The following is a 16,390-nucleotide window of genomic DNA, read 5'->3' as shown; positions in this document are numbered from 1 at the left end:
CTAAACAATAATGACATGTTTATTGAACATTGACCTGTTTTCAATGTTAGTTCTTTCGGTGTATTATCTTACTTAATCTTCGTATCAACCCTATTTAAAAGATTCCTTTCTATACTTGACAGAGAAGGAGACTGTAAAGGGGCAGACGTCTAGTAAAATAGGGCCTGAATTAACTTTCCACAGTATAAACTGCTCCTTTACCACAGTGTAAACTGTCTTCTTTCTACTCTTACTGATCCTTATAACTGAAATGAATTTCTAACAGAACCTTTCACTTTTTTTTGCTTTTGTTTTGGTTTTTTTTTTTTTTTTTTTTTTTTTTTTTGCCCTGCTTGTGTGGCATGTGGAGGTTCCTAAGCCAGGGATGAAACCTTCACCACTGAAGCAACCTGAGTCACTACAGTGACAATGCAGGATCCTTAACCTGCTATGCCACAGAGAACGTCTAGAACCTTTTGCTTTGACTAGCCTCTGTGGGACCTATCAATGTAATGAATATTTCTGTTTTTATTGAATAGTCCATATAGTAGATGCTGTATGTTCATGAGACACATTTAGGATGAGACTCAGATTTTGAAAGCCAAAAGTAACGTTTGGTCAAGTAAGGTTGATGGTACAGTACTGTTTTGGGTGGGAAGGGATAGTAGATAAGGATCACTTGGAATCCTCCCAGCTTGTGTCAGCTGTCCTCTTCCAGAATCTGAATGAGGTAGAGGTTAGAGTGCATGTGATTACACTTTCCTCCACTATAGTCAGTAATCATGATTATTCACAAGGTAAGATAACCATGGTGATGCACAATTTCCAGGCCTTTTCTATTCGGGAACACTTAATGGAATGCAAGAAAGGAATGCTTATTGGCCTTAAAAACTCTTTTTGGCGTTAAACCAAGGTTATTTGTTCAATTGGGAAATTTTCATTTTAGGAAAAAGAACACTACTATATCAGGTAACCTTTAATCTGCTCTAATTATGGAAAAAATAAATTGCTTGCAATTATCAGTACATTAGCTATTATTAACAAATTATGTTTGATCCCCTATACTGAGTCTCTTCATCATGGTTGAAAACTGCTGCCCTCTAAAATACTCCAAGAGTACTGGTCTTTTCCTCAAGGCTTTTTGCCATATCTAAGGTGATAAGACAGACATTTAGTCTTTTCTTTCTCCTCTTCTTGGTGGTGTTTGATACATGGATGTAGGGACTAGGGAGTTTTACATACAATGGCTTGTTACTTGTAAGTCTTCTTTGAAAAGAAATAACTTCCTACTTGAAGAATGAGACTCAAGGCCAGTTCAGAAAAGAAGGGAAGTAACTAAGAGGAAGTAAATTTGAGGTAATGTCTAATTTTAGTAACTTGAGCTTTTGAAAGTTTCCTTTTCAGAAAGTTATAAAATTAACTCTTTATCATACTAACACATTTTTATCCATTAACATAGGGAGCCTAGGTTTCTTATCATTAATTTAATTGGTGAGTGCATATTTCTGTTCATTGCTGTTTTTGACTCTGCTAGGCATTGTAGGGAATATAGAAATGAAGATTGTTATCCTTTGGGGTACTGGCTCCAGGATCCTCACAGATAACCAAAACCTGCAGATGCTTATGTCCCTTATTATAATGGCGTAGTGGAGTTCTCTTTTGGCACTGCATTGTTACTGCAGCCACTTGGGTTTGATCCTTGGCCCAGGAACTTCCACATGCCACAGGTGCTGCCAAAAAAAAAGGACGTAGTATTTGCGTATATCTTGTACACGCCATTTCATTTATATTAAATCATCTCTAGATTACTTCTAATGCCTAATACAATGTAAATACTATGTAAGTACTGTTGTCCCTTGGTATCTGCAGGGATTGGTTCTAGGACCTGCCCTGCATACCAAAATCTGGATATTCAAGTCTCATATTCATTTGGATTCAGTCAGCTATGGATTGTGTAGTAATATATTATTTATTGAAGAACTGAGTGTAAGTTGGCCTTGTGAAGTTCAAACCTGTATTGTTTAAGGGTCAACTGTAGTTGTAAGTTCAGTGTGAATGATGGGCAAATAGTTGTATGGATTTGGCAAATTTAAGTTTTGCTTTTTGGAACTTTCTGTTTTTTGTTTTTGTTTTTTTTTCCTGAATATTCTTGATCCATAGATGAAAAACCTGTAGATAGGAGTTCTTATCGTGGCACAGTGGTTAAAGAATCTGACTAGTAGCCATGAGGTTGCGGGTTCGATCCCTGGCCTTGCTCAGTGGGTTAAGGATCCGGCGTTGCTGTGAGCTATGGTGTAGGTTGCAGATGTGGCTTGGCTCCCGCATTGCTGTGGCTGTGGTGTCCTCCACATGCCGCGGGTGAGGCCCTAGAAAAGGTGAAAAGACAAAACAAACAAACCAAAAAACAAAAAAAAACCTGTAGAGGGAAATAACTGTATAGTCTTTGGGGGGGGTGGTGGCAAGGCATGTGAAAGTACCCAGGCTAGGGATCAAACCTATAACATGGAAGTGATCTGAGCCACTGTAGCAACAACACCAGATCCTTAACCCCCTGCACTACAAGGGAACTCCTTGTATAGTCCCCCGTGCGCGCCCCCCCCCCCACTGGAGCTTACAGATAATAGTATTCAGCAGTAATAAACATTACTTGTTTTATGCTACGTATTTATTCTAAGTGCTTTTCTGTGTTAACTCATTTAATAATTACCACTATCCTGTGAGGGTAGAAACCATATTTTCCCCGTTGGTACAGATAAGGAAATAGAGGCACAGAGGAGTTAAGTAACTTACCCAAAGATTCACAGCTGCTTTGAACTCTAGCATCTGGTTCTAAAAACCTTCTCTCTGCCAGTGCAGACTATCAACTGGTACAAGCTTACACAATCATTTGAGAAACAGCTTTAAGAGTTCAGGAATAAAGAATTGATGCTGGAGTAACCAGGGAGTCATCTCTGGAGAGGGTGTAACTCTTAGCCCAAAAGGAGATAAAGGGGAGTGGCAGGAGGGGTGCAAATCAGCTCTTGGCAGTTTTAAATGGCTTCAACACAGATAATCTTGTTTTACCTCCTGGTAGGGAAGAGAAAATGGACAGTGTTGGTTGGCTTAGGGAAGTTATATAGGGGGTTGTGGGGGGAGTATGCCTCTATCAGATTGAATATATAGGCGGTCAGATTCCAAGATGGATCCTTGCCTATGCACTGTTCTTTTTTTTTTTTTTTTTGGACTGGTATACAGTATAGACCTTTCCAAATCAGTAAAATTTATTAATCATTTTCAGAAACATAATTCAGGAGTTCCTGTTGTGTCTCAGCAGTATCGAACCCTGACTATTATCCATGAGGACTTATGCTCTCTGGAGTTCCTATTGTGGCTCAGTGGTTAACGAATCCGACTAGGAACCATGAGGTTGCAGGTTCGATCCCTGGCCTTGCTCAGTGGGTTAAGGATCTGGCGTTGCCGTGAGCTGTGGCTTAGGTCGCAGACGTGGCTCGGATCCTGCGTTGCTGTGGCCCTGGTGTAAGCAGGCGGCTATGGCTCCAATTCGACCCCTAGCTTGGGAACCTCCATATGCCACGGGTGTGGCCCTAAAAAGCAAAAAAAACAAAAAACAAACTTTTACTGATAACAGTTTTTTTGAAATGTAATTCACATACCATACATTTCACCCATTCAAAGTAGATAATTCAGTGCGTTTTAGTATATTCTTTTCTTCAGACAACTTTAGAATACTTTCATCACCCGCAAAAAAACACTCCTTTACTCTCTAGCGTACTCAGTTAGCATAAAGTTTTCAAGGTTCATCCTTATTGTAACATGTATTTTCTTTCTTTTTTTTTTTTTTTTTCTTTTATTTTCCCACTGTACAGCAAGGGGGTCAGGTTATCCTTACATGTATACATTACAATTACAGTTTTTCCCCCACCCTTTCTTCTGTTGCAACATGAGTATCTAGACATAGTTCTCAATGCTATTCAGCAGGATCTCCTTGTAAATCTATTCTAGGTTGTGTCTGATAAGCCCAAGCTCCCGATCCCTCCCACTCCCTCCCCCTCCCATCAGGCAACCACAAGTCTCTTCTCCAAGTCCATGATTTTCTCTTCTGAGGAGATGTTCATTTGTGCTGGATATTAGATTCCAGTTATAAGTGATATCATATGGTATTTGTCTTTGTCTTTCTGGCTCATTTCACTCAGTATGAGATTCTCTAGTTCCATCCATGTTGCTGCAAATGGCATGATGTCATCCTTTTTTATGGCTGAGTAGTATTCCATTGTGTATATATACCACATCTTCCGAATCCAATCCTCTGTCGATGGACATTTGGCTTGTTTCCACGTCCTGGCTATTGTGAATAGTGCTGCAGTGAACATGCGGGTGCATGTGTCTCTTTTAAGTAGAGCTTTGTCCGGATAGATGCCCAAGAGTGGGATTGCAGGGTCATATGGAAGTTCTATGTATAGATTTCTAAGGTATGTCCAAACTGTTCTCCATAGTGGCTGTACCAGTTTACATTCCCACCAGCAGTGCAGGAGGGTTCCCTTTTCTCCACAGCCCCTCCAGCACTTGTTATTTGTGGATTTATTAATGATGGCCATTCTGACTGGTGTGAGGTGCGTAACATGTATTTTCTAACTTTGAACTTTTTTTTTCTTTTTATGGCTGCAGTTGCAGCATATGGAAGTTCCCAGGCTGTGATTCAAATCAGAGCTGTAGTTGCTAGCCTACACCACAGCCACAGCAACACCAGATCTGAGCAACATCTGCCACCTATGTTGCAGCTTGCAGCAACAGGGAATCCTGAATTTGCTGAGCAAGGCTAGGGCTTGAACTCACAACGCACATACTCATGGAGACTAGACAGGTTTTAAACCCACTGAGCCACAATGGGACTTCCTTAACAAAAACAAAAACACTTTATCCCCTCTACCTCAATGCCCTTATCTCCACCCACTGCAGTCTGCTCCTCTCCCGAGACCAACTGAAAGGTTTTTCTTCTGTGCTCCTGGACACCTTCTGATTGCTATTCCTGTGTGTGTGTGTGTGTGTGTGTGTGTCTGTTGTCTTCTGTCTTTTATTTATTTATTTTTTTAGGGCCGCACCTGTGGCATATGGAGGTTCCCAGGCTAGGGGTCGAATCGGAGCTGTAGCTGCTGGCCTACACCACAGCCACAGCAACATGGGATCCAAGTGGAGTCTGCAACCTACACAGTTCATGGCAACACCAGATCCTTGGTCCGCTCAGCCAGGCCAGGGATCAAACCCACAACCTCATGGTTCCTAGTCAGATTCGTTTCCGCTGCGCCACGACGGGAACTCCTTTTTTTGTTGTTGATTTTGTTTTTTGGCGTGCAGCAGCTTGATGTGGGAACTCAGTTCCCAGACCAGGGGTGGAACATACAATGAAAGCGCTGAGTCCTAACCACTAAACCACCAGAAATTCCTGTATGCCTATACCCTTTTTGTTAATCATATAATATGGACCCTTTACTTAATGCTTTTTCTCTTGGCGCTGGTTCTCATTATGGCTAAGAACCTAGTCTGAGCACTAGTCTTTTTCATCTGGTTGGGAGGAAATGTGTGTAGGTTTAGAAAAGAGCCTCTAAGATTGTGTTCATTCCATCTCACCCTTTCATAAGGCTTCTCTCTATTTCTGGGCACTCTCATATTCTCACCATGGTTTTCTCATTTCTGTCTAGTTCACCTCCCAGTCATCAGTCATGCCGCTACCAAGGCTTTCTCTGTAAATCATAGATCTGATGGTGCCAATCCATTGATTTTCCCTTGTTTACAAAGTATAATACTTTGTTGCTTTGCATGATGTTCTAGATGCTTCAGTCTAATCATCACTCATCTTTTCAGCTTCATTGTCTCCTCTCTGAATTCTTGTATTTAAAGTCATTTGCTTAGGCTATTCCCTCACTATAGAAAGTATTCTTGAGCTACCACCACTCTTCTCCACTCCTCCCAGAGGGCAAGTCATTATTCTTCGCAGTCCAAGTCAGTCAGATGTCACTTTTTGTGAATCCCTCTGGAAGCTCTCCATTCAAACCAGAGAGCATAAGCTTCTTTTTTTTTTTTTTTTGTCTTTTCTACGGCCACTCCTGCGGCATATGGAGATTCCCAGGCTAGGGGTCTAATCAGAGCTGTAGCCCCCGGCCTACACCAGAGCCACAGCAATGCCAGATCTGAGCCGCGTCTGCAATCTACACCACAGCTCATGGCAATGCCGGATCCTTAACCCACTCAGCAAGGCCAGGGATTGAACCTGCAACCTCATGGTTCCTAGTCGGATTCGTTAACCACTGAGCCACAACAGGAATTCCAGAGAGCATAAGCTTCTCTTGCTCTCTTTTTTTTTTTTTTTTTGGCTGCACCTGTGGCGGCATGTGGAGGTTCCCACGCCAGGGATTGACCCTATTTCATAGCGGTGATCCAAACCATGGTACTGCCGATGCCGGATCCTAAACCTTATAATTTTTTTCTCCTGTAAGAATGTCTTTCGGGAGTTCCCGTTGTGGTGCAGTGGTTAACGAATCAGACTAGGAACCATGAGGTTGCGGGTTCGGTCCCTACTCTTGCTCAGTGGGTTAATGATCTGACGTTGCCGTGAGCTGTTGTGTAGGTCGCAGATGCGGCTCGGATCCCATGTTGCTGTGGCTCTGGCGTAGGCTGGCGGCTACAGCTCCAATTAGACCCATAGCCTGGGAACCTCCATATGCTGCGGGAGCGGCCCAAGAAACGACAAAAAGACAAAAAAAGAATGTCTTTCATTTAAGGCTGCTTTCTAGCACCTATAACTGTGAATGGCCCATAGAAAACTGTTGGCTTGGGTTAGACTGATCAAGGGTAAGGGAGGTAAAAATTGAGAAAGGCATTGCATCTGTCAAGGAGGTGGTCACCATTGTACCAAAGTAGTAAGAGTGTAGGTAACTGAAAGGGTGTAGGAGGGACTGACTGGGATGAAGCATGAGGGATGGATGGGAGTGCCTTCTAGAATGTATTTTTTATTTTTTTGGCCACTCCCACATCATGTGGAAGTTCCTGGGCCAGGAATCAAACCTGTACCATTGCAGTCACCAGAGCTACAGCAGTGACAATGCTTGATTCTTAACCTGTTGAGCCACCAGGGAACCCCTAGAATTTATCTCTAAATGATGTGATATTTGCAGTAATTTCCAGAAAAATCTATAACATGAAATCATAAGCATGTCTTCTTTGGAAGATCCTTGCCATGCAAAGAACCAGAACGTTGAGTAAGAATCCTTTGTTTACTCATTAACCATGGGAGACTTGTTTAGAATAGTCCTGTCTGGTAGAATTTTCTGTGATGATGAACATATTTTATATCTGCCTATCCAATGTAGTGGTCATGTGGCTGCGGAGCAGTTGAAGTGTGACCATTGTGACTAAAGAAGGGAATTTTAAAATTTAAATTAATTTAAAAAATTGAAATAATAACACATAACTGACTAGTGGCTACCACGCTGAGCATTGAAACTGTAACAGTACCAACTTTGGGAGTGAATACAACCCAGACATTCATTCTTTTTCTGGTGTTCATGCTTCAAGTAGTCACTCTGCTTCTCTGAATATATTTTTTTCATTATTTTTATATTCCAGTTGATAACTGTTATTGAAATCTTTGGCTTCCTTGCTGCTTATGAATAATTTAGATATGAGAGAAGTCTTAAGTGTGTTGAGGAGAGTTTCCCAAGTGCTTCCTTTGCCTTTTTGCTCTTTAGAGCTGTGTCCATGGCATATGGAAGTTCCTAGGCTAAGGGTCAAATCAGAGCTGCAGCTGCCGGCCTGTGCCACAGCCATAACAACACCAGATTGGAGCCATGTCTGTGACCCACACCACAGCCAATGGCAACACCAGGTCCTTAACCCACTGATTGAGGCCAGGGATTGAACCCACATCTTCTTGAATACTGGTCGGGTTTTTAACCCACTGACCCGCAGTGGGAACTCCCACAAGTGCTTCTTTTGAAAGGTGGATTGAAATCAAATTTTTATTTCTGTATGTAGCAGCCACTGGTAAATTACACAGTGGTAGTAGATGCTTGGCACTGCTGATATAAAGATGAATAAAACAAAACAAGATGAATAAAACTATTTCTGCCCTAAATTAGCTTTCAGTTGGTGGCTTGTTTAAATAGGAATGATAAATAGGTATGAGGATATTTATAAAGGAGGTTGTGTGGGAGGGAAAAGGAAATGGAAGAGGAGATCAGGGAAGAAGTAACTTCGTCATCTTGAAAGATAAATATTTGGAAGATAGATAAGAGGTGGGGATGCTTCTTGGGCAGAAGGATAGTGTGTGTAGGACCAAATTTACTTTTTACGAAATTGTGCTGTGGTGCAGATCTTAATGTAGTAGATCTAGAGTGAATTGGACCCTTTACCTGGAGACTTGGAGAAGACTTTATTTCAGAGAAGGTTGTTAGAAAACATGGCTTCTGTAGTGCAGCCCTTAAAACTCGGCTACTTGTGGGTGGCCTTGAGATCCAGGCTTAAATTTATGAACTTTGATCCTTGAGCAGATTTTTCTGTCTCATCATCCTTCTTACCTATTTCTAGGTGAATTTTTGTTTGTTACATTAACTTGATTGCTTAGTAGAGCCAACTTTGTAGGCAGTTATAATGGTTCTATGCTATATATATATAGTAGTTACCAATGGTTCGTATATAAACATTTAGGAGGTGCTTGCTCTATTATTGTAATGTCTCATGAATCCTGCAGGTGCCTTAGTTTAAGCATCTTTCCACTTACCTTTGCTCCAGATAAACAATAATTAAACTATTTTTTGGGAATTCCCGGTGTGCCACAGTGGGTTAAGAATTTGACTGCAGGCTCAGTGGCAGTGAATCTGACTACCATCCATGAGGATGCAGGTTTGATCCCTGGCCTTGCTCAGTGGATTAAGGATCTGGCATTGCCGTGAGTGTGGTGTAGGTCAAAGATGTGGCTTGGATCCAGTGTTGCTGTGGTGTAGGCCAGTGCTACAGCTTTGATTCGATGCCTCGCCTGGAAACCTCCATATGCCATGGGCCCAGTGCTAAAAAGCCAAAAAGAAAAAAAAGAGAGAGAAGGAATTCAGCTGCAGCAGCTCAGGTTGCTGCAGAGGCTTGGGTTTGATCCTCTGCCTGGCTGGTGGGTTAAAGAATTTGGTGTTGCCACAGCTGCGCAGATTGGATTCAATCCCTGGCCCAGCAAGTGTCATATGTTGTGACTGTGGCCATAAAAAATAATTTTAAAAAACACTTTGTTTCTTAAAATCCCATATCACAGTGATATTTGCAATAACTTGGTAGCTACAGCTGCTGGCCTATGCCACAGCCGTAGCAACAGCAACTCAGGATCCAAGCCTTGTCTGTGACCTATATCATAGCTCATGGCAATGCTAGATCCTTAACACACTGCGGGAGGCCAGGGATCAAACCCACATCCTCATGGATACTGGTTGGATTCATTTCCACTGAGCCATGGCGGGCTCCCTGAAGAATTGCTATGTGACTTCTTCATCATTCACTTTGATTCCCCATTTTTCCCTTTGATTATCTCTTCTTTCCTCATGACTCCTTTTATTTATTCCCAAGTTCTTTAGTTTCCCTAATGCCACAGTTAAAATTTGTAAATTTTCCTTGGAATCCTGGGCCTAGCATAGGCCATGTTTTTCCAGTTTAACTTTTGTTCTGTCTATTTTGTTTTATGTTCATTGTTTCAAAGTGAAGCAGATAAAGTATGGACCAAATCCTTACATGGGCTGTCTGTCAGACTCTGCCTCTGACAGCCAGCCTGTGGCCACTGTAAATAGAATATAAGCAGCAGCCAGCAAGGGAGGGAAACCTCCTTTTCTTTCTTTCTTTTTTTTTTTTTTTTTCTTTTTTTGTCTTTTTAGGGACGCACCAGCGGCATTCGAAGTTCCCAGGCTAGGGGTCAATAGGAACTGTAGCTGCTGACCTACGCCATAGCCAAGGCAGTTGTGAGTTGCATATATGACCTACACCACAGCTCATGGCACCACTGGATCCTTAACCCACTGAGTGAAGCAAGGGATTGGACCTGCGTCCCCACGGATACTAGTCAGATTCATTTTCACTGAGTGACTGTAGGAACTCCACAGCCTCCTTTTCTTTTGTAAAACTGATTTGCTTCTGTCTTCTAAATCAGTGTGAAGACTTAATCCTACTAATCACTTTTTTTAAGTGATCTTAAATACATTCACATTCTGCAACCATCACCACCATCTCTTCCCATAACATCCTGTAAATCCAAAACTCTGTACCCGTTCAACATTAGTCCCCCTTTGTGCCCTCCCCCTAGCACCTGGCAAACTGTTCCCTTTTCTGTCTTTATGATTTTGACTATTTCTAAGTACTTAATGTAAGTGGAATCATATATAGTATTTGTCTTTTTTGTAACTGGCTTATTTAAAATGGCATCATGTTCCTGATGTTCATCCATGTTGTAGCACATTGCAGAATTTCTTTCCTACTTGGCTGCTGCTCCCCACCCCAGCATATGGAGTTCCCAGGCCAGGGATCTGATCCAAACTACGGTTGCAACCTAAGGGGCAGCTGTGGCAACACCGGATCCTTAACCCCCTGTGCTGGGTGTCATACCTGCGTCCAGGCTCTTCCAAGACACCTCCAGTCCCGTTGCCCATTGCACCACAGCAGGCACTTCATTTTTAAAGCTGAGTAATTCATTGTATGTATATACCACATTTCGCTTAGTCACTTATTGGTTGATGTACTTTTGGGCTGCTTTCGTGTTTTAGCTGCTGTGAACTTGGGTGAGCAAATCTCTCTTCAGGGTCCTGCTTTCAGTTCTTAGGAGTATATACCCAGAAGTGGAATTGCTGGGTCATGTGTTAATTTTCTTTTTAATTTTGTGAGAAACCTCCATGCTGTTTTCCACAGAGGTTGTACCATCTAACACTTCTGTCAGCACCTGTTCTTTTCTTCCTTCCTCTCGTTCTTTCTCTTTCTTTCGACACTAGCCATCCTAATGGGTATGAGATAGTATTATTTCATTGTAGTTTTTTGGTTTTTTTTTTTAATCGAAGTATAGTTGAATTAAACTGTTGTGCCAATTTCTGCTGTATAGCACAGTGACCCAGTCATATATATGTGTATATATGTGTGTGTGTATATATATGTATATATATGTGTGTGTATATATATATGTATATATGTGTATATGTGTGTATATGTGTATATGTATGTATATACATGTGTGTATATATGTGTATATGTGTGAATATGTATGTGTATATATGTGTGTGTATATATATATATGTATATATATGTGTGTATATATATATATATACACACGCACATTCCCTTTGTTATATCATCTTCCATCATGGTCTGTCCAAGAGACTGGATACAGTTCCCTTTGCCATGTAGTAGGACCTTGTCATTGCATCTATTAACCCCAAACTCCCAGTCCATCCCTCTCTTCCCTCTCCTACCATTGTACTTTTGAATTGCATTTGCCTGCTAATTTACTATTTTTTTCTGTGTTTATTGGTGATTTGTATATCTTTGGAGAAATGTCTTTTCAAGTCCATTGCCCAGTTTTGAATTGGGTGGTTTTTTTCTTTTTTCTTTTTTTTTTTTTTTTTTTTGTCTTTTCAGGGCTGCGCTTGCATCATATGGAAGTTCCCAGGCTAGGAGTCAAATCGGACCTGTAGCTGCTGGCCTACACCACAGCTCACAGCAATGCTGGATCCTTCACCCACTGAGCAAGGCCAGGGATCGAACTCACAACCTCATGGTTCCTAGTCGAATTCATTAACCACTGAGCCATGACGGGAACTCCAGAGTTTTAAATTTTTGATGTTCAATTTATGTTTTCTTTTATTAGGTTTGCTTGTGGTGTCATGTCCAAAAAATCATTGCTAAATCCCAATAATAAGCTTTCCCCCAATATATTTTTTTTCTCTTTTTGGCCACATCCATGGCATATGGAAGTTTCTGGGCCAGAGATCAAATCTGAGCTGCCCCTACAACCTATACCACAACTACCCACAACTGTGGCAGTGCTTGATCCTCTTTCTTTCTTTCCCTTTCTCTCTCTCTGTCTTTCTCTCTCGTTCTCTCTTTCTTTCTCTCTCTTTTTCTTTATTTCTTTCTTTCTGTGTCTGTGGCATATGGAGTTTCCTAGGCTAGGTGTTGAATCAGAGCTAAAGCTGCTAGCCTATGCCAGAGCCACAGCCACACTGGATCCGAGCCTTATCTGTGACCTACAGTACAGTTCATAGCAATGCCAGATGCTTAACCTGCTGAGTAAGGCCAGGGATCTAACCTCTGTCTTCATGGATACTAGTCAGGTTTGTTATCGCTAAGGCATGATGGGAACTCCATTGCTGGATCCTTAATGCACTGTGCCACAGCAGGGACTCCCCTCCAGTATTTTAAGACTGTATAGTTTTCCTCCTTTATTGTGAGTTAATTTTGTTTATTGCATGAAGTCAGAGTCTAAACTTAGATATGTGAATATCCAGTTTCCCCAGCACTGTTTATTGAAAAGACTGTCCTCTCCTCATAGAATGGTTTTGGCTTCTGTCAAAAATAAGTTGACCAGGAGTTCCACTGTGGCAAAGTGGTTTAAGGATTTGGTGTTGCTGCAGCTGTGGCATAGGTTACACAGCTGTGGCTTGGATTCAGTCTTCGGCCTGGAAGCTTCTATATGCCACAGGTGTGGCCAAAAAAAGAAAAAAGTTGACCTTAAATATGAAGGGTTATTTCTGGTTTCTATCCTGTTCCATTTGTCTGTATGTCTGTCTGTATTGGTACGACACTGCCTTTTTATTTACTACTATAGCTTTGTAGTGTGTTTTTAAATTAGGAAGTCCTGGAGTTCCTGTTGTGGTGCAGTGGTTAATGAATCCAACTAGGAACCATGACGTTGCGGGTTCAATCCCTGGCCTCGCTCAGTGGGTTAAACGATCCATTGCACATCCATCGCACATCCCGCGTAGGCTGGGAACCTCCATATGCCGAGGGAGCAGCCCTAGAAAAGGCAAAAAGACCAAAAAAAAAAAAATTAGTAAATAAATAAATTAGGAAGTCCTGAAATTTTCTTTTTCTTTATTATTATTATTTGTCTTTTTAGCTATTTTTTGGGCCGCTCCCGTGGCATATGGAGGTTCCCAGGCTAGGGGTCTAATCGGAGCTGTAGCCACCGGCCTACGCCAGAGCCACAGCAACGCAAGACCTGAGCCAGGTCTGCAACCTACACCACAGCTAACGGCAACGCCGGATTGTTAACCCACTGAGCAAGGGCAGGGACCGAACCCGCAACCTCATGGTTCCTAGTCGGATTCGGTAACCACTGCGCCACGACGGGAACTCCTCATTTCGTATCTTTACTGTATATATACCTTTACTGGTGAGCCTTGTCATTTGCGGAATTTTTGTTTCCTGCTGCTGATCTTTTCTTTCCTGCTTAGAGAAGTTCCTTTAGTATTTGTTGTAAGGCTGGTTTAGTGTTGCTGAATTCTCTCAGCTTTTGCTTATCTGAGAAGGTTTTTATTTCTCCTTCAAATCTGAATGAGAGCCTTGCTGGGTAGAGTAATCTTGGTTGGAGGTTTTTTCCTTTCATCACGTTAAGTATATCATGCCACTCCCTTCTGGCCTGCAGAGTTTCTGCTGAAAAATCTGCCAATAACCTTATTGGGGTTCCCTTGTATGTGACTTGTTTCTTTTCCCTAGCTGCTTTCAAGATTTTCTCTTTGTCTTTAATTTTGGTCAGTTTGATTATTATGTGTCTCTCTGTGTTCCTCCTTGGGTTTATTTTATATGGTACTCGTTGTGCCTCCTGGATTTGAGTGAGTGGTTCCTTTCCCATGTTAGGGAAATTTTCGGCTGTTGTCTCTTGGAATATTTTTTCTGTCCCCTTCTCTCTCTCTCTTCTTCTGGCACCCCTGTAATACAGATGTTGGTGCATTTAACATTGTCCCAAAGTTCCCTAAGACGTTCTTCATTTGTTTTCAATCTTTTTTCTCTTTTCTGTTCTGCATCCATAATTTCTTCTAATCTGTCCTCCACCTCGCTTATTTGTTCTTCTGCCTCCTGTATTCTACTGTTAGCTGCTTCTAGTGAGTTTTTATTTCAGTTATTGTATTTTGCATCTCTTCTTGTTTAAGTTTTATATCTTGTATCTCTTTGGTTAGTGTTTCCTGTAAGTTATCCATCTTTGCCTCCAGTTTATTTCCAATGTCTTGCATCATCTTCAGCATCAACAGTCTAAAGTCTTTTTCCTGGAGGCTGAGAATCTCCTCATTGCTTAGCTGTTTTTCTGGGGTTTTTCCTTTCTCCCTCATCTGAGTTATAGTCCTCTGTCTTTTCATTTTTATAGGTTTTTGGTGTGGTGACCTTTTTATAGATAATAGAGCTGTAGCCTCTCTTACTTCTGATGTCTGCCCCCCTTGTGGCTGAAGTCGGTATGGGGGGCTTGGTGTAGGCTTCCTGATGGGAGGGGCTGATGCCTGCCCCATGGTAGGAGGAGCCGATTCTAATCCGTCTGGTGGGTGGGGCTTAGTCTCTGGATGGGATTAGGGGCTGCTGTGTGCCTGAGGGGTCTTTAGGTAGCCTGTTTACTGAGGGCTGGGGCTGTGATCCCACCTGGATTGTTGTTTGCCCTGGGGGTCTCAGCAGCTGGCTGACGGGTGGGGCCAGATTTTCCCAAAATGGCCACCTCCAGAGAAAGGCACTGCTGCTGAATATTCCCGAGAGCTTTGGCTTAAATGTCCTTCCCTTACAACAAGCCACATTCACCCCTTTTTCCCCATGATGTCCTCAGGTTTGAGTTAGGTTCCTGTGGAGACCTCGCTCTGCCCTGGGACCCAGTGCACGTGAAAGTCTGTGTGCCCCTTTTAAGAATGGGGTCTCCGTTTCCCCCAGTCCTGTGGAGCTCCTGCGCACAAGCCCCACTGGCCTTCAATGCCAGATGCTTCAGGGGCTCTTTCTCCCAGTGACAGATCCCAGCATGTGAGGGTTTGATGTGGGGGCTCAGAACTCTCACTCCTGTAGGTGAGTCTCTGTGAGGCAGTTAGTTTTCAGTCTGTGGAGCTTCCCACCTGGGAGGTATGGGGTTGTTTATATCACGAAATCACTCCTCCTACCTGTGGATGTGGCCTCCTCTTTTTCTTCTGGAGTAGGGTATGGGTTTCCGGTCCATTTGGGTGGAGATTGCTCAGTCTTTAGTTGTGAATTTTGTTGTTTTTAGGAGAGAAGTTGAGCTCCAGTCCTTCTATTCCACCATCTTAATCCCGTCTCTACAGCTGATTTTTATGTGTTGATTTTATATCCTGAGGCTTTGCTGCATTGATTTATTAACTCTTAAGAATTTTTGTGGAGTCTGTAGAGCTTTCCAGTTCCCATCAGCAGTGCATAAGGGTTCAAGTCTGTTTAATTTCCACATGTTTGTGAATTTTTTCTTTAGTTACTAACTAATCTTTCAGTTACTCACTAACTTATTTATTTATTTTATTTATGGCCAGATCTGAAGCATATGGAAGTTCCTTGGTCAGGGATTGAATCTGAGCTGCAGCTGCAACCTGTGCCACAGCTTGGGCAATGCTGGGTTCTTTAACCCACTCCACTGGGCCTGGGATGGAACCTACACCTCTGTAGCAACCCAAGCCACTGCAGTCAGGTTCTTAACCCACTGTGCCACAGTGGGAACTCCTGATTTCACTCTTTTAAAATTTATTAAGACTTGAATTTTAGCCTAACATGGGTCTATCCTGGAGAAAGTTCCCTGTATACTTGGAAAGAATGTATATTGTTTTTTGGACTCAAGTGTCTACTAGGTCAAATTGGCTTATAGTGCTGTTTGAGTCTTCTACTTCCTTATTGATTTTCTGTCTAGTTGTTCTATCCATTGTTGAAAATGGGGTATTGAAGACTCCAACTTTAAAACTTCCTCTTTCTCCCTTCAAATCTGTCCCATTTTTGCTTCATGTGTTTTGGGACTCTGTTTTAGGTGTGTGTATATTTTAATCTTCTTTCTGTATTGAACCTTCAATATTTGCATTTTTGATTTAAAGTTTTAATTTGGGAGTTCCCGTCATGGCACAGTGGAAATGAATCTGACTAGGAGCCATGAGGTTTCGGGTTTGATCCCTGGCCTCGCTCAGTGAGTTAAGGATCCGGGGTTGCTGTGAGCTGTGGTGTAGGTTGCAGACACGGCTTGGATCCCACATTGCTGGGGCTGTGGCATAGGCCAGCAGCTATAGCTCCAGTTCAACGCCTAGCCTTGAAACCTCCATATGCTCTGGTGCGGCCCTAAAAAGACAATAAATAAAGTCTTAATTTGACAGTAATGTAGCTACTCAACTCATCTTTCCCCCCCCCCATTTCAGCTTCACCTGTGGCATCTGGAAGTCCCTGGGCC

General features: G+C 42.3%; 1 protein-coding gene and 1 long non-coding RNA gene across 4 annotated transcripts in view; one reads left to right on the top strand and one right to left on the bottom strand.

Annotated features, from left to right (window-relative positions):
- The window catches only part of RHOA (ras homolog family member A), a 72,723-nt gene that overhangs the window by 20,187 nt on the left and 36,146 nt on the right, over positions 1-16,390 (top strand).
- Positions 5,049-11,657, bottom strand: LOC146397316 (uncharacterized). The gene is made up of 2 exons (XR_014823158.1): positions 6,511-11,657; positions 5,049-6,221 (listed from the first exon to the last, which is right to left on the bottom strand). It is a non-coding gene; the product is annotated as an uncharacterized LOC146397316 (long non-coding RNA).

Source organism: Sus scrofa, chromosome 13 (genome assembly GCF_054392235.1).
Source record: "Sus scrofa isolate SSC_HxYL_T2T_F1_AM1 chromosome 13, Sscrofa_HxYL_maternal_Yorkshire_Landrace_v2.0, whole genome shotgun sequence".
Lineage (NCBI taxonomy): Eukaryota > Metazoa > Chordata > Mammalia > Artiodactyla > Suidae > Sus > Sus scrofa.
This window is presented reverse-complemented; position numbering and strand designations above follow the sequence as displayed.